This window comes from Monodelphis domestica, chromosome 3 (genome assembly GCF_027887165.1).
Source record: "Monodelphis domestica isolate mMonDom1 chromosome 3, mMonDom1.pri, whole genome shotgun sequence".
Taxonomy (NCBI): Eukaryota; Metazoa; Chordata; class Mammalia; order Didelphimorphia; family Didelphidae; genus Monodelphis; species Monodelphis domestica.
The window spans coordinates 184,903,341-184,926,450 of NC_077229.1; positions in this window are offsets into that span (position 1 = coordinate 184,903,341).

The window sequence follows — 23,110 nt, forward strand, 5'->3', positions numbered from 1 at the left end:
ACAATTTCATCTGCACGGAATTTCATCATTCCCTTCAAATTTAGATAAGAACTGTACAACAGCCCAGTTGAGTTTCTTTGGTGATGACATATATTCCAGAAGATCACTGTTGCTGCTTGCTTTTAAATTTTCTATTAGGTCCGCTCATTGTTCCTGATCAGTAGGTTTTACATAAGTTGAAATTACATTTAAGAAATACAATGAAAGTTGTATAGTTTGCATCTGCAAATGTGCTTCAGTCAAGAGAGAGACAGGCAAGCTCTACTTCATTTTATCCTTCAGGCTTGGGAGGCTGTAAACCTTCTTGGGCTGCAGAAGGAGAAGAGAGCCTTCCTCTATCTCAGACATACAAGTTCAGTTTGACTCCATGATGCCATTCAAAAATATTTATTAAGAACTCATAGGGCAGCCAGGTGGCTCAGTGAACAGAAGGCCAGACCTGGATATGGGATGTGCTGGATTCAAATGTGGCCTTGCACACTTTCTAACTGTTTGACTCTGGGCAAGTCACTTAACTTCAATTGCCCACCCCATACTGCTTTTCTGCCTTGGAAGTGAAGATGGAAGGTAAGAGTTTAATTAAAAAAAAAAGAGAGAGAGAGCTCACTATGTGCTAGCCACAGAGGATAAAAAGACAACACTAAAACAGGTCCTGCCTTCAGGGACCTTATGCTCTACTAATGAGAAACAGATATGTGCAGGTAAGTGTAACCCATTCTCTGAAATGTAGCAGGTACTTAAAGAATAACAAAAATAAATCCAAGCAAAGATATAAAGTGGTTTTCCATAGGGGTGATTGGAAGAGAGAAGGTTGAGCTCTAAAAACTGGGGAAATTGGAAACGATCACTTGTAGGAGGTGATGATTTAAACTTTCAATAAAGGTAGGATTTCCAAAGAGGAGGAGGTAAGGAAGAAGTTGATTTTATGCATGGAGCAGAAAATCAATGAAGTATGCAATGGATTGTCTTATTTAGGAAACAACTACTGAGTTGTAGTGAGCTATAGTGAGTCCCCAGGAACTACACAGAGGTTAGATGCATGATCTGACTTGGTTGTCATTCTTCATACTCAAAAAGGACCAAAATGACATCCCTGGTGCTATCTTTTGATCATGTGCAAACTGGATTTAAGTGAGGCAGAGTTGCACAAAGTTATCAACCCCTTCCAGACTTATCCAAGTACAGTGGCAATAAAAGAGTCAAGACAACTGGTGATGTCTTGGGTGGCACTGGATAATTTTGGCTTCTCCAGTATCTACAAAACCTCTATGCTTTCCACAATGCCTGCTTCTACCACCTCCTTGATCCTTGGAGCAAAATGTTACTATACAACTCTTCCACTTCAGGGAGTCTTTACATGCTTGAGGTAGATGCCTCCACTCCCAACTCACTCAACTGAATCCTTTTGGATTGCTCTATAGCTATTGACACTATCACTAACCATCTACCCCTAGATACTTTCTCCTTTGGGCTTTTATGATATCATACTTTCTTGGTTCTCTTGCTTGCATGTATGACTGCCCCTTCCAGTATCCTTATTGTATCTGGACCCATTCCAATAAACATGAATGCTTCCCAATAATCCATTCTAGTCCTTCTCTTATCTCTCTAAACTATCTTGCTTGGTGCTCTCATTAGCTCCTAAAAGTACAATTATCTGCAAATTTTATGTCTGTCTGTCTATCTATCTATCTATCTATCTATCTATCTATCTATCTGTGTGTGTATTTATGTGTGTATACATATATACACACATATCAAACACATGTATAAATAACATATGTATATGAAAATGCAATGTTTGTGTGTCTATGTATGCACACACAGGATGGGATGTCCTATAGGCATCTCAAACTCAACATGTGTGAAATAGAATAAGCCAATATTCCATGATAGGATTCTTATCAATTCATTGATAAGACTGAGACCATTACAATAACATGATGGTTTCCCTGTCTCAAATTGCTTACTAGTTAAGTGATTTTTCTGAAGTGCAGACATCACTGTCATTTTCCTACCTAATAATCTCAAAAGGCTCCTTATTTTCATCATTATCATATATAAAATGCTCTGTCATTTAAAGCTCTTCATGTTTTCCCCCTATATTTTTATTTTATTATAATTTATTTATTAATGAGAAATCATTGGTGAGAAACCATAAATACCAGAATTTGTAATGGTATGCTATAACTTCATGACTGCAAAATATACTTTGTTTGAAGAATAAGTTGAGAATATGTAAAGGAAATGGGAACTCCTGCCATCCATGTTGATCCCAAATGGTCTTCTCATTTATTTGCTGGTAAATCCTTAGGAGTTGCCTGAGGCATATAGAGATAATTGACTTGTCATACATTAAATAGTGCCAAAGGAAAGATCTGTACCCAGGTCTTCCTGAAAGCACTCAATCTATTATACTACCCTGATTCTAAAAAGGAAGACAACATTTCCCTTTCCAATCATTTTATACTTTTTCCCCTCTGTGATCTCTGATTCTGCTACATTGGTCTACTCGCTGTTCCTCACACTTGACACTTCAGCTCCTGGGTCCATCACTGCTCAGGTTCTCATCTACACCTGTCTGCTCTCTGTCCTCATCTATACCTCTTATCTTCCCTTGTTTTCTTCAAGGTTTGGATAAAATTTCACTTAAAGGGGGGGGGGGCTTTCTTAATCTCATAATAAAAACAATAAGGAAGATTTCACATTTACAATGTATATATTTCGTACGCACATGATTATTTACATGGTGTCTTCCTATTATAATGTAAGCTTTTTGAGGATGGGGTCTATATTTTTGCCTTTCTTTTTATCCCCACTGCTTAGTACAATGCCTAGAAAATAGTTTAACAAGTGCTTGTTGACTGACTGAACATGATAAAAAAAATAACGAAATAAAGTAGAAAGGCTTATTGAGTTAGGAAACAATTCACTTCACAAGGAAAAGAAGGGAAAACTTAGTTACATAATAGTTTGGGTGAAAAACAATCCATGTTGTTAATAATTGATCAAGAGAGAATGTACATTGAATGAAAGTAGAAAAGATAAGAGGATAGATTAGGGGATGGAGTTGAGAGTAGAGGGTGTGGGGAGAGCTGAGCAAGGAGAAATCTGTGAAAGGTGAAGAAAAGATGTACTACAAGAGGAGGAGAATCGAAAGAAAGGAGTGTCATGTAATTCCAAAGGAGGAAAGAATATTAACAAAGACATAGCCTTATGACAATGTCAAATATTGCAGAAAGGTTGGGCAGAGAGAGACTTTGAAAGGTCATTGGATTTGGTGATACACCGGTTATGGATAACTACAAGAGAGTAGTTTTAGTAGAGTGGTTTGGATGGAAGCCAGGTTGTAAAGACTTTAGAGATCAAGTAAAAGAAATTAGAGGCATGACTTCAGATGTTTTCTCCCCTAAAACATTGGCAGCAAAAGTGAGGAGAGAGATAGGATGACAGCTTGAGGGAATAAGAGTGAGGGGAAAGTTTTATTTAGGATGGAGGAGACCTAGGGCATGTTTTAAGTCAGAGGAGAAGAAAATAGGGAGCCAAGAGATAAAAACCTACACATATGTGAGAAGACAAGGATACATTAGAAAAAGCATGGTTTTAAAGGTGACAGAAAGAGATCAGATCAAGGGAAGAGACTGGCTAGTTTGGAGAAGGAAAGTGATCTCTGAGATCAAAGAGTGGTCAGATAGGAGAAGACAGAATACCATTAAAGTGTAGGGGGATAGCTCACCCAGATGGTTCAGTGTGGCATGGATGATTTGATAGAAAGAAATACTTCAAGCTCTTAAAGGGCAGCACTTTTTTTCTGGTTCCATTTAGTAAATGCCATTTAAGTGAGAAATAAATAGAATTCATGTTTCTCATTATCTGTTTCCATAGAATTATAATAATTATAGCTAGCATGTACTTATAACTTTGTTTGCAGAGTACTTTGTAAATGAAACCTCATTTCATCTTTACAACAACTCTGGGCTATTTTATTATAATCCCCATTTTATAGATGAGGAAACTGAGGCAAAAGTTAAGTGACTTCCTTAGGCTTGCCCAGCAAAATTGTATCTGAGATCAGGTTTGAACGCAAGTCTTTCTAATGCTAGGAGGCACAGTGCTCATCCACTCTATCACCTAGTTGTCTCCTGTCAGTCACTTTAGAGAATTGGACCTGTATAAATATACATTTGAAAAGAACCTTTGATTGTGGAAAAGGAGTCCTATTGACATTTCATTGTTCTCACAAAAAATATGGAATGAATAGCTGCTAGCTGACCGACAGTGAAAACTATAGTTCTTATAGGAGTGATATAGGAGCCAGCACTGAGAAAAGTGTTGGACATGTCAAGTTATTTGTATATACTCAGAGCAAAAGGCTCAGATCCATCTGGTAGGAGTAGGTTAATAGTAAAGAAAAATGCTAACAAAATAGTATCTTTAAAAAGATGTTTACAGGAGTGCTGAGGCATGGTGTTGCCTTATATAACAGGGGATTTTAATGCACAGTCAGGAAATGCTTTCTACTGAAGGGAAGGGTTTAGATCATCAAATAAACAGGTAATAGAAATCACCAGAATAACATCTGTTTTGGGGTTGTCAAAACACATTTTATAATTTATTGTCAGTGAGAAGTCATTACCTGGAATTGCCCAGAAGGATTACTACCAAGATGTATGTAATGATGCCTACAGGGAAAAGGGGGGGGAGTTTTATCTTTTAAAAATTGAGATATTGAGTTAAATGATTTCTTTTTTCATTTGCGTTCTCCCCTACCAGATCTTCCTTCAATTGGCTTCTCATAGTGGGGGAATAACTCTGTATTATTGGAGCCCATGACAAGGGACACATACTATAGAAGGTTTGACCATACTGAAATGGGTTAAAGTATGGTCCACTGTTGAACTGTGTGCTGTCTGGATACCTCCTTAGATGAGTACAGATTCATCATTAACAGGAGATACAAATACTTTGGGTCAAATTGTGCTACCAAGATTGTTGATCTGGACAGCTGTTCTGAATCACACAATCAATTGTTTCCTTTCCAAATCCAGCATAATCTCAGTCTTGATCCAGATCCACCTATTATCCTCTAATGCCAACCATTTATAAAATATGTTTGAGGTAAGCTATGATTGGAGCAGTGACTTTGAGGACTTATAGTCATCTGAAGAAGAAAAGTAGAGAAGCAAAGGGGAATGCCAAAGGTCACTTGCAAGACTTTACAAAGAAGTGAATCCAAAATCAGAAGCAATGTGGTATCCTAAAAAAATATGAATAGGCTTCCTGCCAAAGTGAAGGCTTTTTACCTGCTGCTTCATTGGAAGGGAGATATGACTCCTAAGTGGGGAGGGCAATGCATGCAGTGATGGGTACCTGCTGTGAGTGACTGATGATGGTGGAGTCAGAGCTTCTATCAGGAAAGACATTTGTGGTTTCATAAATGATTTGGGAGAGACCTGTGAAGAGAGAAGCAGCAGAAGACATCTGCAGTAATGCAGTTCCTCACCATGTCCCTGATTCCCAGCCCATCTTCCTTGTAACTATTTAAATGGACCTCCTTTGGTGAGATTTGGCTTTCTCTTATGGTTGGAGCTGAGGTGAGATGTTCCTAGATGAAAAGCTCATTTGCTCTGTGGGTTTTTTCATATATTGTAATCTAAAGAATTTCTTCAATTTCTGTTTGCTCTTTTGCTTGGATAAAGGGGTTTATTCATTATTCCCTAAGTGTGATGGTGTTTTATTTACTTTTTTCTCTCTTGAATTTTTATTTTATTTTATTTTGGGGGGAGGGGACTTTTATTTAATTAGTTAATTTATAATATTTTTCCATGGTTACAAGATTCATGTTCTTTCCCTCTCCTTTCTCCTTCCTCCTCCCATAGCTGATACACAATTCCACTGGGTTTTACACGTGTCATTGATCAAGACCTATTTTCATATTATTGATATTTGCACTAAGGTGATCGTTTAGAGGCTACATCCCCAATCATATCCGATGATGGTGTTTTAGATAGCTGGCATTTGGTGGAAAGTAGCTAAGCTAGTGAGTCCAAGCTAACTAAGGGCTATCTATTTTCTTTAGTGTTAACAAGATCATGACTATCTCTTTGAACTCACACTTGTGTCCTTAGACTGCTTCAGAGATATCTGAGGTGGGGTAGATAGATATAATTCTGGTTTATTACTGCTCTTCAAGATCTGATCAAAAACCATTCAATTTGGAAGAGCTTCTGAGGTCTCACTGCCCCTAGCACTACTGACACTGCCCTTGATTTCCTCTCTGCCTCATATAATAACTATCTATATTACCTATGAGCTGTGCCGATACCTTGAGATAATCCAGTAGACATATGTTTCCTACAGTTATCAAAAGCAATAGAGGGGAAAATGAGACTGCAATAAGTTTGGCACAAGACCCAACTAAGCCAGCTTATCAGAAGAACACTTCTAAATGAAACTAGAAGCTGGAAAGAAGACAATGAACAGAAGTGAAATAGAAGAGATCTGAGAATATTTCTATAGCAATCTATTTTCATCCTCTGTGACAGTGGAGTCATTACATTTGTACTCTAACACTTCAGTACACAATGTGCTATAAGAAGAAGTAGAAATGGCAGTTAAGAAAATGAAGTCAGGAGAAAAAGCAACTGGACTTTACAAAATTTATAGAGAGAAAATGCACATCAGACAAGGCAGAATTATAAAGTCTCTTAACATGTTTTGCAAGATATTTCAAAAGGGAGTATATTACCCATAAAAGAGAAAAATCTTTAAAAAATTATGGAATATAAAAATTGGGACTGATAAAACCTTAGGACCTATTGACAAATCTGAGTAATTTTGGCACACATATATGCACAGGACATACCAAAAGTTTGGGTGCAATTTTATGACTCTTAAAGTTTAAAACTTTTAACATTTAAGCTTTGAAAGTTTAAAAGTACACCTGGCTTTTGGGAGCACCTTCTACTTGCCAAGTAGCCTGTTATCTTGCTGAAATTAGTGTCTGTATCTGATCCTTTTTGGCTAGAGCTTGTCTGAAGTGCTATCCACTAAACACAGACCAGGAATGTAATTGTAATAGCTAACACATTGACCCTTTCAAACAACCTTCATAAAACATTTCTTTAGATTTTAGAGGGAAGAAATTGAAGAAGGTTTAAATCTAGATGTCTATTATATAATAGACCATATAATATCTTTCTCCTGAATTCAATTTTGTTGCTTTTCTAGCATATTCATTATTCTATTCTATAAGAACTATAGTTTTAGAGTTCCATATTATTTAAATCATGTTGTCATATATGATCTTGTTATTTTTAAATTTCATTTTTATTTTCAAATTCTCCTCCTTTTGTACCCAATGAGAAGGCACGAAATAAGTTATCTATTATACATATGAAGTCACGTAAAGCATATTTCTTCATTAGACATGTTCCAGAAAAAAAAGCAAGAAACATAATGGGAATAAATATTTCAGTCTTCACGCTGAATCTGTAATTTCGCTTTTCTGGAGATGGATAGGATTTCCCATCATAAATCTTTTGTAGCTATGGTAAATCATTGTATTGGTTAAAGTTAATAAATATTTCATAGTTGATTATCTCTATCATATGACTTTTACTGCATGCATTGTTCTCCTAGTTTTGTTCTATTTAGTTTGTCAGTTCATATAAGTCTTTCCAGGTTTTCCTGAAATCACCTCCATCATAATTTTTTAGAGATCAATAGTATTCTGTCACATTCATAGACTGCAACTTGTTCAGCTCTTCCATAATTGATGGGTATTCTCTCCATTTCCAATTCTTTACCACCATAAAGAGGACTCCTATGAATATTCTTGCATATATGGTATCCTTTTTTTCTTTTATCTCTTTAGGGTATAGACCTAGTAAAGGTATTGATGAGTCAAAGGGTATATAGACGGTTTTATAGCCCTTTGGGCATAGGTCCAAATTGTTCTCCAGAATGAATAGATTAGTTCACAACTCCACTAATTGAGCATTGGTGGATCTATTTTCCTACATATTCTTTAGCATTTGTCATTTTTCTTTCTGTCATGTAGACTAATCTGATGCTTGTGAGTTGTTTTGGTTTCTTCCTCTAAAAATTACCTCTTTGGATCTTTTGACTATCAATTAAAAAATGGCTCTTATTTCCATAAATTTGTCTCAATTAGTGCTTGACAGCATTGCTGCCGAATATTGAGCACTATCTCTTGTCCTGACTAAAGCTTTGGTTTTATGACTACATTAGTGATTCTGTGTTTTTCCAAGTTGACACTGTCAGTATCTCAATGCTTCACTTTTATTCCTATATCATTTTGTTTAGGATAACTAATCAGTTGTGATAAATTCCTCATCAGCTCCAGCCCAACGTTTTTATCCCTTATCAATCAAGTGTTATTTTAGTAACTCGAACTTCATGGGTTATGGTTAAATATCTTAGTTTTATTAATGAAGAGAATAAAAATTTATTAAGCCCACAGTATGCGCTTAGCTTTTTCACACTATTATTTCATTTGATCGTCATAATCTTAGGAGAGAAGAGCTATTATTAGCTTCATTTTACATTTGAAAAAACTGAGGCAGACAGAAGTTAAGTGGCAAGGAGGCTCCCTAGAAGCTTTAGGAATCTGGCTCAAGTTAATCTATGGGTTCAAATGGAGAATATAATTCTATACATAGTACATGTGTATAAAAACAGATAATTCCACACATCACATATACTTAATTTTTTAAGATTATATATATATAATTGGAATACTTTATCTTGGATTTTCAAATATGATTCAGGACAATGTCTCTTTTTAACACTACCTTCTTGATTATTTTTCCAATACAAGAGAAACAAAACAGTTTGAGGCTTAACCAATTGAACTTTTCTCAGAACTTGTCAGTGAATTCTCAGGTATGTTCTGAACACAGTGTCCTTGTATGTACTGCCCCCACTCCCAATTTTATTAACATGCTTTCTTTTATAAACATTTCCAGGTTTTCCGCATCATGTGAAAGTTGTCTTCAAACAAAGTATGATGATGTAGGCAAAATAAACAAAATAATAATCTCATCTGAAAATGCAAGGAATGTACCAGAACTCTACCTCCACCACTCTATTTTTATGCCTCTTTTTAATGAGAATAAATTTATTTTCACTTCTTATATATCTCACATCTTTGGGAAAAAGGCAAAGCAAAGCAAATTCTTGTAACAAATATGTATAGTTAAGCAAAACAAATTCCCTTATTGACTGTATACAAAATTATAGAGAATTTACATGTTTATTCTGTTTGCTCGTTTATTTTTTAAAGAAGGGAATTTTTTATAAAACAGTGAACAATAAATAGTTGCAATTGGAACATATGGTTAATACCTATTAGTAAAAGCCAAGTATCTGTGATGAAAAAAACAAACAAAAAAGCAAAACAACAATGAAACAACCTTTTATCCCTTCTTTAAAAAAAAACCTCAGGCAAACATTAAACAAATAAATATTATATACAAATGATATATGCCATTCTGTATCTTTAATCTGTCACCCTTCTGTCAGGAAATGGAGAGTATATTTTATTGTTCGTCTTCTAGAATCATGGATGGCCATTTCATTGATCATAGTGTTTTTACTTTTCTGTTATTATAGAAATTGTTTTCATTGCTCTACATATAGTCCTCAAAATTGTTCATTTTTATAATGTTGATGTTTTAAACTGTTCTTTCACCTCATCTTAACTTCATTTTTCACCAATTCATATTGTCTTTCTTGAAATCATCCATTTTCTCATTTTTTATTACACAATTATATTCCATCATTTTGATACACAATGGTTTTATTCAACCATTCTCTCAACGATGGACATCCCTTTGTTTCCAGATTTTTTATTGGCACAAAAAGAACTGTTATAAATATTTTTGTGCATATACAAAATTTTTCTATTTTTTAAAAAAGTCTCTTTTAGGTAAAGGAGTAATAGTAGTATAACTTGGAGAAATAGGTGTATTGTTGAATAAATAATAGCAGATGTTCTGGAAAAATGTATGAAGATATACTTTTAAGTTTAATATACATTATTAACTTTCTTAAGTCCAAATAATCAAGGAAACACTAAGTTAAGCTCTGATTATTATAATGATGTCTGAGGTGTAAATACTCACATAGCAAATTTACAATGGCTCTTGAAAGCTAATTAGAACTAGTTCTAGCACACATACAGACAATAGATATGCACTTCTAGTAACACTGATTTTTATAAATTCCATTGCTTTCTAGAATTGTTGTACCCATTCATTACCCATAATACACCAATATGCCTGTTTTCCTATAACTCCTGCAATTCTGTTTTTTTTTTCCTTTTGTGTGTGTGTGTGTGTGTGTGTGTGTGATCATTGGCAACCTGAGGTGGGGTGTGAGGTAGAACTTACTGTTTTAACTTACTGATAATTAATTTATATTTTTCTCATTATTAGAGATTTGGAGCATTTTTCAAATAGGATATAGATAATCTATTTATTCTCTTGAGAAATGTCCTTTCATATCCTAAGACAATTCATATAATTGGCTAATTCTTAAAAATTAGAATCAGTTCCTTGTATATCTTGGAAATGAAACCTTTATTGGAGGATCTTACTGCCAACATTTCCCCTCTAATTAATGTTGTCTTTTAATCTTACTTTTTTTAAATTTGTTTTTGCAAAAACTTTTTAATTTTATATTGCCAAAATTATCCACTTGTTTTTTTGCGATGCTCTCCATGTATAAGAATATATATATATACATATATATATTCATGTGCATATCTAAATGTCTATATATGTATATACATTTAAACACAAACATATATATTTAGTAGTCAGAGACAGAGTATCTGATAGAAAATAATATCCAAGGGAGATTTAGGATAATTCTTTATATTTCACCTATGGCACAAAATATCAGTTTAAAGCTCTGTTTACAAACATATACATGCTTACCTATATATACTTACCTATAGACATATATATGCATATCCACACATACATCTATTTAAATTTGATCAGACCTTTGATTTAATGAGTATAGAGAGCTACCAGTGAGGAACTCCCTCTATCAAAGAGTAATTAGCATCTACTCAGTAATTATAGGTTTAGAAAGTGGTTTGGGTACAAGAGGTCACATAGCCATTATATGACAAAGGTAGAACTAAAATCTAAGTCTTTCTGACTCTTGCCAACTCTTTATCCAGTATTCTATTCTTAGGGTTTGGGGAAAATCTCTAAGATTCTAAGTAGAAGATGCTTACCAATTTTAATCACTAATACAAGCTTTCACACTAGTAGTTTGCCACATCTATAATACTATGGTTTAGGATCACAAATACCTCTCTCTCTCTCTCTCTCTCTCTCTCTCTCTCTCTCTCTCTCTCTCTATATATATATATATATATATATATATATATATATATATATATATATATATATATATATATATATATATATATATATATATATATATATATATATATATACAAATTCACAGATTTGAGATCCATTGAATGTTATCATAGGGAAAATAATAATGTCCTTGATAAACATGCACTTATGTGTTCACAAAAAAATTAAATATATTCATATCTATTGTCAACCTGAAAAACACAGTACCACCAAAGTAGTTATAATAAAGGTCTTTAATTAAGGAAGACAGATTAATCTGAGAAGTGTAACAGTTAAAAGAGTGGTTGGCATATACTGTGAAAGATAAAAGAGTGGTTGCTTTAAACTGTGACTACAAAGATGTTTTTTATATTAAAAATAAAGTGGTCACCAGGGAAAAATTCCCAAATATGAAATACACCCGTCAGCTGGGTTTTTATGGAGATTTTAAATAATACAGATGAAGGAATTAAAAGAATGGGAGAGAAACAGAGTAAGAGGGAATAGAAGGAAAAGGGCTAGACCAGCTTAGGCCAGCCTTAAGGCTTAAGCCTTAAGAGAGAGATCAGTCAGTCTTTTATCAACTCACCACAAGATTTGTCCAAGCAAGACTCTAGTGTTCAGAGACCCACCAGTTCAGCTTTGGCAAGCTGAACTAAGTTCAGCCACCAAGCCCTTCAAGGCAGCTCTGGCAAGCTGCCTCTCTCCCATTCAGCTTTGGCAAGCTGAAATCTCTCAGAGACCTCTTTTTAGCGCCTTTTAAAGAGAATTTTTCTCCTATGTCACCTCCCCTAAGTTCTCACATGTACCAATCACAGTAGACATTTTTCCAAAGGACTGACCATTCTTAATTCACACCTTTAGTTCTCAACTTCTCTGGGAAGACTAAAACTCCTGAATAAGTTCACACCTCTTTGCAATTTGCAAGTTTACAAGTTGACTGACCTTCATGGGTACTTAGCAACTTCCTAAAAATAGACTTAGCTTAAGTCCTTGGCCTCACTATAAGTATGGGTTAAGTACTTTTTCATTGTTCAGTAAAGAGTTTACAACTTTATCTTCCCCTAAAGTATGCTTAAGTATGGGTGGAGTAAAGTTCTCACATTCCTGACTAAGTCCCTTCATTGTTTAAAATGGGGAATGGTCTTAACCAAATCTTATGAAGTAGGGTCTGAGAATTTTTAAGATTCACAGGAGACTCAGAGAACCTCAGTACTGAGACTTCCAATGAACTATAAAACACAAGGTGCTTATTTAATATTTTAGAAAGAAAACAGGGAGATGATATGTGGATTTACAAATAATTGGAACTAAGGGATACCCATAATCACAGATAGGTGGGAAGGTAGCATTAGTTAGTCTAGTTCCAGGTGTTTTGGATGATTGAGAGGTGAATAGAGGTCTGTAAAGGTCATTTTATTTAATTAAATGAAATCTTTGGGAAAGTAGTAAAACCCAATTGGTTTATAGTTAAATTCAATTTTTGTATTTAGGTGTAGCAAGAGTAATTGGGAGTGGATTTTTGGGATAATGGACAGTGTTGTATCTAGAATTTTCTTTCTGTGAATACTTCCTCTACTGATGAATACATCTAATTATTTTAGAATATATAATTAATGCATACTAGTAAAAGTCCAATATTGTTGATGATTTGAAAAAAAAAAACAGAAAAACCAGCTTAAAATTTAATGGAAAATCCCCATTTTTAAAAATCAAACAAAGGAACATTACTTCTCAAATAACTTCAAAAAGCTTTCATTCAATTCCATATCATATTAATTCAATCAAACTATCATTTATCAGTTGGGGATTGGCTGAACAAGTTGTGGTACATGATTGTAATGGAATACTTTTGCCTGTCTGTCTGTCTCTGTCTCTCTCCCTTTCTCTTTCTTTTTTTTCTCTATCCCTTTCTCTCCCTCTGTTTCTTTCTCATTATCTCTCTCTCCTCTCTTTTCCCCTCTTCCTCTTTCTGTCTCTCTCTTTCTCTCCTTCTTTTGTCTCTCTCCTTTCTTGTCTCTTTCTCCCTCTCCCTCTCTCTCTTCCCTGCCACATTTCTCTGTACTTCCTTCCTTTCTCCCTGGAAAGGGGCTTCGCATATAAAATGCAGGATAGAATATTACAAAAGTCCAAAAGATACCAAGTGCCGAGGTTATGTATTGAGTGTGTGTCCTCATTTGTGCCAGTTTATATTAATGTACTTCTTTCTCCAAATCCAGATGACAGAGTTTTTACAATGGGGCAGGACTGAATAAAGGTAAGCAAAATGATATAGATAGCCCTTTCCTTTTTCCTTGTTGGCCTCTGGTGCTGCTATTTGAGATACTCACTGATGCAGCTGTTTCAGAGGTACCTGGGTTGGATCCATTTCTAGAAAATGGTAACTATCTTCTATCTTGTTTAGGAATTGCTCAGTTGTTGTTGTCTCTCAAGTGACAGTAGCTGATTAAGTCAGACTCTAATCCTACATTCATTGTTTTTCTGCTTAATCTCCTTAAGAAAACTATATATTTTTTCCACTTAGCCCTGTCTTATTTCAATTAAAAAGTTGTTTTTGTTGTTTAGTACTGTCTAACTCTTCATGATCTCTTGGACTATAGCATGCCAATGCTATCCATGGAGTTTTCTTGGCAAAGATGCTAGAGTATTTGATTATTTCCTTCTCCAGCTCATTTTACAGATGAGGAAATTGAGTCAAACCAGTTAAGTGACTTACCCAGGGTGCCAAAGTGAGAAAATGTCTGAGGTGAGATTTGAGCTCAGGTTTTCCTGATTTCAATGCAGATATTCTATCCATTGCCATCTAGCTGCTTTAATCCCAAAAGACTGAGAAGTTAACAAATTCATTTGGGCAGATCCTTCTTTCCACTAAGTGTAAGAATTTTTAGCTTGGAGTCTGTCAACTTGTTTTTAAGAGATGTTTTGATAAGCATGTCTCAATAGAATTGATTTCCCTTATAAGGTTATGTATTTTATGCATTTAAAAGCATTCTGAGAAGGAGTCCATAGAATTGGAATAGAAATCCTTTGCGGTATTACTGTGCAGGTTTGGATGCTGCTGACTACTTCAGGGGACAGTTGAGTGGCTTGAAATGAGGAAGATCAGAGTTCAAATTTGACAGTAGCTTTGTGATCCTGGGCAAATCACTTAGCCTGTTTGCCTCAGTTTCCTCATTTAAAAAATGAGCTGAAGAAGGAAATGTCAAACACTGTCGTATCTTCATCATAAAAACATCAATCAGAGAATTGGACATGACTGGAAAACAATGAAACAATAACATAATACTATGTATTTTATGCATTTAAAAGTTCTATTCTGAGGTGTCCCTTAGGCTTTACCAGATTACCAAAAGGACCCATGACACAATGTTAAAAACCAAGGACTATAAACTATTAATAAATCAATCAATACACATTTGTTGAGTCTATTTTGTCCCTTTCAGGAGGTTTGCCAAGGCCTTGGGATTTAGAGATGGAAAAAAAAAGAAATAATTCCTGCACTCATGTAAATTTGCATTCTGTCAGAATCATTTAATTTTTCTCTCCTTTTCATCATTTTTTTTGGTCTAGTTCTGTGATTTCATTAGTGGAGAGTGCCTCCTTACAGATCAGCAACTATTCTGCTCCTTAGAGCTTGATAATTTGCCTGGGGCACTGAAAGGGGAATCACAGGGCTGCTGTGTTTCAAAGGCAGGACTGGAACTGAGGACATCATCATTCTAAGGACAACCTTCTCTCCATTATTAGATACTGCTCTCCTTCTAAACCTACCTTTGTTAAAATGCCCTGTGGATTTAATGTAAGCAGAAATGACATGCTAGTAACTGGAGCCAGACATTATAAAAATAGCTCACATTTTTATAGATGATTTACAAAGCATTTTACATAACACTTCCAAGTTTATAGTCAACAAGAATTTATTAAATAATTATTATATACCAGGTATTGGGGTAAATCTTAGGTATACAAATAAAGGCAAAAAAACAAAACAAAACAAATTGTTCCTTTCCTCAAGAAGCATATACTCTAATAGTTTACCTTTTCATCACCCAGGGGCACGCAATATAAATGTTATTAGCTCCATTTTGTAAATGAAAAAATGAAGTTTAAGTGACATTATAGGGTCACAAAATTAGTAAATACTAAAACCAGAAACTAATGTCAGATGTTACGTGGTGTTAAGGCCAATGTTCTTTCTTTTAAAAATATATATATATATATACATACACTTATATAATACATATACATATATATAGTATATGTGATATGTTTGTATGTGTATACATATATTTTATATAAACATAGTATCTATCTGTACACATACAAATATATTTTATATATGCATAGTCATCTATACCATTCTCTAATGACACCCCCATCCATTAGGAATTTCAAGAAATAGAGCTGATGCAGGGATGCATTCCAGGCAGAAGGAACAGAATTGCCAAGCCACAGATTTTAGAGATGAAATGTTGTGTCCAGGGAATTTCTCGTGTGTGCAAGTATCTGTCATGTTTGGAGGGGGGGGGGGGATCAGTAAGCTTCAGCCTTGGAAAGGCAAGGTTACAAGAGTAGGATTAAGATCAGAGTTGTTATTTCATTTATATTTAAAATTACGAAAAATATATTGATAAAATTATGTGCCAAAGGCCAATAAATATGGGATGCTTCTACAACATTCTTCATAAATCTGATTAATACTTGGTGGATTATCTCAAAATCTGTGAAATGATTTGAGAATATAGTGTGTGTAATTCAATACAGAAAGAACATATGTTATCTCCTAATTCAGCAGTGAATAAGGCAATAGGGCCTCTGGATGAAAAGGTCATCCAAAGACAGTAATCCTCTTTATCAAAGTAATTTTTCTTAAAGAGAATGAGTGAATGGAGGGAAAATGGCAAGCAGGAAGATCTAAAGGTAATCCAATAACAAAAAGAATGTCATGTAGTATACACATCTATTCTCTTAGTATTGAACACAGAGTCTCCTTTTTACATATAGAAGGGAGCAAGTATTATGCCTTATAAGACAGAGTTTTGAGAATTATTCCCTTTCTTATGCATATGCTCACTCAAATGTCCCAGAATAGGTGTTTTACTACCACTGGACCTACATTCTCATCAGTCCATACCCCCTAATTTTCTCCATCTTCATCCACATTTCTCTTTCATCAGCTTCCTTCCCTTCTGTATGCAAGTGTTTTAAAAATCTCTCCTATACATTCCAAACCTTCTGTTATCCTAACTCCCCTCCAAATACTGTTTTCTCACTTTTCATATTCACATCCAAATTCTTTGGGAAGGACATCTGCACTTCACACCTCTGATTTCTTTCTTCTAAATCCAGTCTACTTTACATCCTTATCACTCCATCCAAATCATGGGGATGTAGCCAATGACTGTTTCACTGAAATATCTGGATGATTTTATTTTCTTATTCATTATGTAATCTTATTGCAGTAATTGACCCTTCCACAAAGGAAGAGATAGAAAAAGAAGATACTCCATGTACTTTTAGAAGCTTTGAAAGTACTTAATCTCTTTTTCTTCACAGCCCCCATCTAAGGCTCTAGGGGCAAGACAACCAACATTCTCTCTTAGAGTTTTCAATTTAGAAATTTTGTTATAATCTCTGTATAAGCTGTATTTTTGTTGAAACATGAAGACCAGGCCTTGAAACTCTCAAACAGGGAGGACTCACACACTTAGAGCAGTAGTGAGAAGACAGGTAGTTAAAAAAAATGAGTTAAATCATGCTGAAATACTTTACTTTTTTCTTTCTTTTTTTTTTTGAATACTTTACTTTTGGATTAATTTTTTAGGCCAGAAATTTCTCTTCCTTCAATGAAAGGACAATTTAAACATGTTTTTAATCTAGTTTTTCTGTTTAAAAATAAACAAATGGAGGCAGAGTCAAGATGGCAGAGTAGTGGCAGCGAAAGTTCAGACCTCTGAAAACCCTTCCTTACCGATTACAAACTAAATGCTCCTAGGGGACTGAAAATCAAACGTAACAACAAGACAGAGCAAAGGAACCCTCCTGCTGGACTCAACTGAAAAGGTACACCTCAAAAGCCGAATTCGAGGGAATTAAGGGGAAGGAAGAAGGAAGGTGCCAGGACCCCTCCCCCACCTAGAGCTCTAAGCCTCCAGCAGCAGCTGAAACCACTGGGTGGGCAAGGGTCCTGGTCTGGAGGGAGTACCTTATGGCAAAGCTGTGCCAGGCTCAAAGCATCAAACACAAGTGGTGGGAAATCAGTTAGAGAAGAAGTGCAAAGCACAGAGTTGGCAGCCCAGTTGCAGCATCAGAGACACTCCATATTGTCCCCCCCCCCCCCCAAGGTTTTAGCTTCATGGCACATCCAGCTCAATCCAGCTGGACTTAATCCCATCAAAGCCTTCAGAGGACATGGAAGCTCAAGCTCCAACACCCCTCCCCCATAGACTGCACTGAGAGATTTCCTGACTAAGCTCCAAGGGGGAAGGCTGACAGAAAAGCCCAAAACCACAAAAAAATTAGAAGAGCAAAAGTGCAGGCAACTTCAGGGAGTAAAGAAGGAGTAAATATGAGCAAACAATAGAAAAAGAAAAAAGAAATTACAATTGATAGCTTCTATACAGGCAATGGACAAAGAGCAAATGGAACAGAGAAGGATGAGGGAACACCAAGCAAAATAACAGAAACCCCAGCAAATTGGATACAGGCTTTGGAGGAACTCAAAATACAATTTAAAACACAATTAAGAGAGGCTGAAGACAACTGGAAAAAGAACTTAAAAAGCAATATAAGTCATCTAGAAATATAAAACAGTGTCTTGAAAGCCAAATTTAATTAGTTTGAAAATGAGGCAAAAGAGATGAGAGATGAGGCAAAGAATATGAAAGATGAGTCAAAGATGAAAGAGAGTCAAAGATGAAAGATGACCTCCAAAGAAAATCAGTCCAGAAGGAGAAGGATGACCAAAAAGCCAAGGATGAAATCCAGTCTTTAAAATCCAGAATATGACAACTAGAAACAAGCTACTTCACAAGGCAACAGGACACTATAAAACAAAATCAAAAGAATGAAAAATTTGAGGAAAATATGAAGCACCTCATTAACAAAATAGAAGATTTAGAAAATCGTTCCAGGAGAGACAACTTAAGAATCATTGGTCTACTGGAAGACCATGACAAAAGAAAAATCCTGGACATCATACTATAGGAAATTTTACAAGAAAACTTCCCTGATATTCTAAAACATGAGGGAAAAGTGGAGATTGAAAGAATCCACAGATCACCTCCTGTACTTAATCCCCAAATGACAACACCGAGGAATGTTGTAGACAAATTCAAGAACTATCAGACCAAGGAAAAAATATTACAAGCTTCTAAGAAGAAGTCATTCAGATACCATAGAACCACAGTGAGGATAACACAGCATCTGGCTGCATCTAAACTGAAGGACCAAAAGGCATGGAACATGATATTCTGTAAAGCAAGGTAACTAGGTCTACAACAAAGAATCAATTACTCAGCAAAACTGACTATATTCTTACAGGGGAAAGTATAATCATTTAACCAAATAGAAGAATTTCAGAAGGGCCTTTCCTAAAACCAATAAACAGTACATATGTAAAACCATTAGCAACATCATCTGCAATGGAGATAAACTAGAAGCCTTCCAAATAAGACCAGGAGTGAAACAAGGATGCCCATTATCACCTCTATTGTTTACATTGTACTAGAAACACTATCTTTAGCAATTAGAAAAGAAAAAGAAATTGAAGGTATTAAAATAGGCAATGAGGAGACCAAGCTATCACTCTTTGCAGATGATATGATGGTCAACTTAAAGAATCCTAGAGAATAAACCAAAAAGCTAGTTGAAATAATCAACAACTTTAGCAAAGTTGCAGAATACAAAATAAACCCACATAACTCATCAGTATTTCTATATATCTCCAACTCATCTCAGCAGCAAGAATTAGAAAGAGAAATTCCATTTAAATTCACCCTAGACAATATTAAATAATTAGGAATCGATCTGTGGAGGCAAACACAGATACTATATGAACACAACTACAAAACACTATCCACACAATTAAAACTAGATATAAACAATTGGAAAAATATTGATTGCTAATGGGTAGGATGAGCTAAGAAGATAAAAATGACAATCCTATCCAAATTAATTTACTTATTTAGTGACACACCCATTGAACTACCAAAAACTTTTTTACTGAATTAGAAAAAGAACATAACAAAGTTCATTTGGAAGAACAAAAGATTAAGGATATCCAGGGAAATTATGAAAAAAAAATGTGAAGGAAGGAGGCCTTGCAGTCCCAGATCTCAAACTATACTATAAAGCAGTGGTCATCAAAAGAATTTGGTACTGGCCAAGAGACAAAAAAGTAGGATCAGTGGAATAGATTTGGGTTAAGTGACCTAAGCAAGATAGTCTATGATAAGCCCAAAGATCCCAGCTTTTGAGACCAAAATCCACTATTTGATAAAATCTGCTGGGAAAATTGGAAGACAGTATGGGAGAGATTAGGTTTGATTCAACATCTCACACCCTACACCAAGATAAACTCAGAATGGGTGAATGACCTGAATATAAAAAGGAAACTATAAGTAAATTAGGTGAACACAGAATAATATACTTTTCAGATGTTTGGGAAAGGAAAGACTTTAAAAACAAGCAAGAGCTAGAAAAATTCACAAAATATAAAATTAATAATTTTGATTACATCAAATTAAAAAGTTTTTGTACAAACAAAACCAATGCAACGAAAATTAGAAGGGAAGGAACAAATTGGGAAATAATCTTCATAACAAAAACTTCTGACAAAGGTCTAATTACTCAAATTCATAAAGTGGTAAACCAATTGTACAAAAATCAAGCTATTCTTCAATTGATAAATGGGCAAGGGACATGAATAGGCAATTTTCAGTTAAGAAAAAAGAAACTATTAATAAGCACATGAAAAAGTGTTCTAAATCTCTTATAATCAGAAATGCAAATCAAAACAACTCTGAGGTATCACCTCACACCTAGCAGATTGACTAATGAGAGCAATGGAAAATAATGAATGCTGGAGGTGATGTGGCAAAGTCGGGACATTAATGCATTGCTGGGTGTAGTTGTGAATTAATCCAACCATTCTGGAGGGCAATTTGGAACTATGCCCAAAGGACAATGAAGGACTGTTTGCCCTTTGATTCAGCCATAGCACTGCTGGGTTTGTACCCCAAAAAGATAAGTAAAAAGGGTTGTACAAAAATATACATAGCTGCACTCTTTGTGGTGGCAAATATTGGAAAATGAGGGGATGCCCTTCAGTTGGGGAATGGCTGAACAAATTGTGGTATATGTTGGTGATGGAATACTATTGTGCCCAAATGAATAATAAAGTGGAGGAATTCCATGGAGACTGGAACAACCTCCAGGAACTGATGCAGAGCGAAAGGAGCAGAACCAGGAAAACATTTTACACAGAGACTGATACACTATGGTATAATCAAATGTATAATCAAATGTAATGGACTTCCCCATTAGTGACAATGCAGTGATCCTGAACAACTTGGAGGGATATAAGAGAAAAAACACTATCCCCATTCAGAGGAAACACTGTGGGAGTATAAATACAGAAATAAAACAACTGCTTGAATACATGGGTCGAGGGGATATGGTTGGGGATTTGGACTCTAAATGAACATCCTAATGCAAACACCCACAACATGGAAATAGATTTTGATGAAGGACACATGTAATACCCAGTGAAATTGTGGGTCAGCTACTGGCAGGGTGGGGATAGGGGAGGGAGGGAAATAATATGATTCTTGTAACCAAGGAATAATGTTATAAATTGACTAAGTAAATGAATTTAAATAAAAAATAAAAAAAATGCCCCATTTTCCATACTGAAATGAACTGGTCTGTTGTTCTTTCATTAAATAGGATATCAGCTTTATTAAGATACTACCCAGAAAATGTATCTATTAAGAATTTATGACCATGAGACATACTGGAACCAATTCAATTCAACACATTTATTTACTGAATGTAATATCTGATAAATCTCCCTGGCAGAGAAGGTCATAGATAAGAATTGGAGGAAGGAGAAAAGAAGAAAAAAGGAAGAGAGAGATAACTACTCTCCTATGATTTCAGATATAATGAATAATCAACTGGTAAAAGAATTCAAAATACATGAAGCAAACCATTTGAAAATTATTAGTTATTGCCAACTTGATGAAAATATCTTCTTTGAGTTTTGGCAATCAAAATATTTGTGTAGTAGAACCTATTTTATTCTTATGAAAGGAAAACATTATTATTATTTTTGTTATAATTGTTTTTGTTGTATTCACAAAAATAGGGGTGTAGTATAGTGAATTGAGTCCTTTTATCTTTGAGTCAGAATGCATGTGTTGAAATTGTACCTCAAATGATCAAATGAGGTATTTGGAAAGAATTTATCATAGTTCTTGGCATGAGATCCTTAACAAATGTTTGAATGCTTGTTCCCTCCTTATTTCTCTCTCCTCTGTGTGACCCTGGATAAGTCACTGAACTCTGTGTGCCTCCCTCAGGTAACTCTGTAAGATATTCCCTGTCCTAATATTTTATCAGATATATGCAAGAGAGTGGGAAGATATATATATATATATATATATATATATATATATATATATTTATAATATTTATAAAGGAAGCTTTGGCTTATGTAGGGTTTAGATCCCCTAAGAAGAAATTACAGTATTCACCTCTACCTTTGAAAGGGCTTTTTGATTACTAAAGACTAGCAGCCTCCCATAATCTATAAATAGTTTTGTGCAGTAGCTAAATGAATTGCATAAGGGTAGTTAGTCAGACTGAAAAGGAACTTGAAAACATAGAAACTAGGGGTAGTTCTACTGCAAAGAAAGAATATTTTTGCAGTGCATTTGAACTGTTAGTGTAAACATTTTAAGCAGGTACAACATTTCACTTTTTTTTCCTGTGTTCTCTCCCTTTGTCTCAATCCTTCTTTTATTATTTTTCCTTGGATCAGAAATGTCAAACTCACAGAAATGTATCACTAAACCTACCTAAGGTTCTGTGCAGACTACATATTGACTTAGAAAATCAGGTTAACATTATTTTTATGGTGTTTTTATTCGCTTTGTTAAATATTTCCAAATGATATTTTAATTTGGTTGCTGAGTTATTTGGGTGTGTCACCAAGTTGTGTACCTCTAGCCATATTTGATTCCTATTCTTCAGGTTATACCAGAGATGACCCTAGATTCTCAAGATTATTCTAGTGGAGCACAAGCTGGAATGACTTTGCACTTAATCAAAGGAATACTTATTTGAGCTCAAAAAGGATTGCTTACCTTGAAGTTGACCACCAGGACCCAAAGCAACTCATCAGAACAATTACTAAGGTAGGTAAAGGTAGAGATTTGCATCTTGTAGGACAAGATAGCTATTGTGCTGGACTTGACATTAGGAAGACATTCCTTTAAAATTTGCCTGTCACTAAATGACCATGTAGAGGTCACTTTAGCTCTCACAAAATCAGTTTTGTCATCTGTGAAGGGGGAATAATGCTAATGTCATGGAATCATATCTCCAGAGCTGGAAGTAATTTTAACAGTTATCTAGTTGGACCTCTTAATTTTATAGAGTGAAAAATGACTGTCTTAGAAGTTGAGACCTGCTCAAGGTTACAT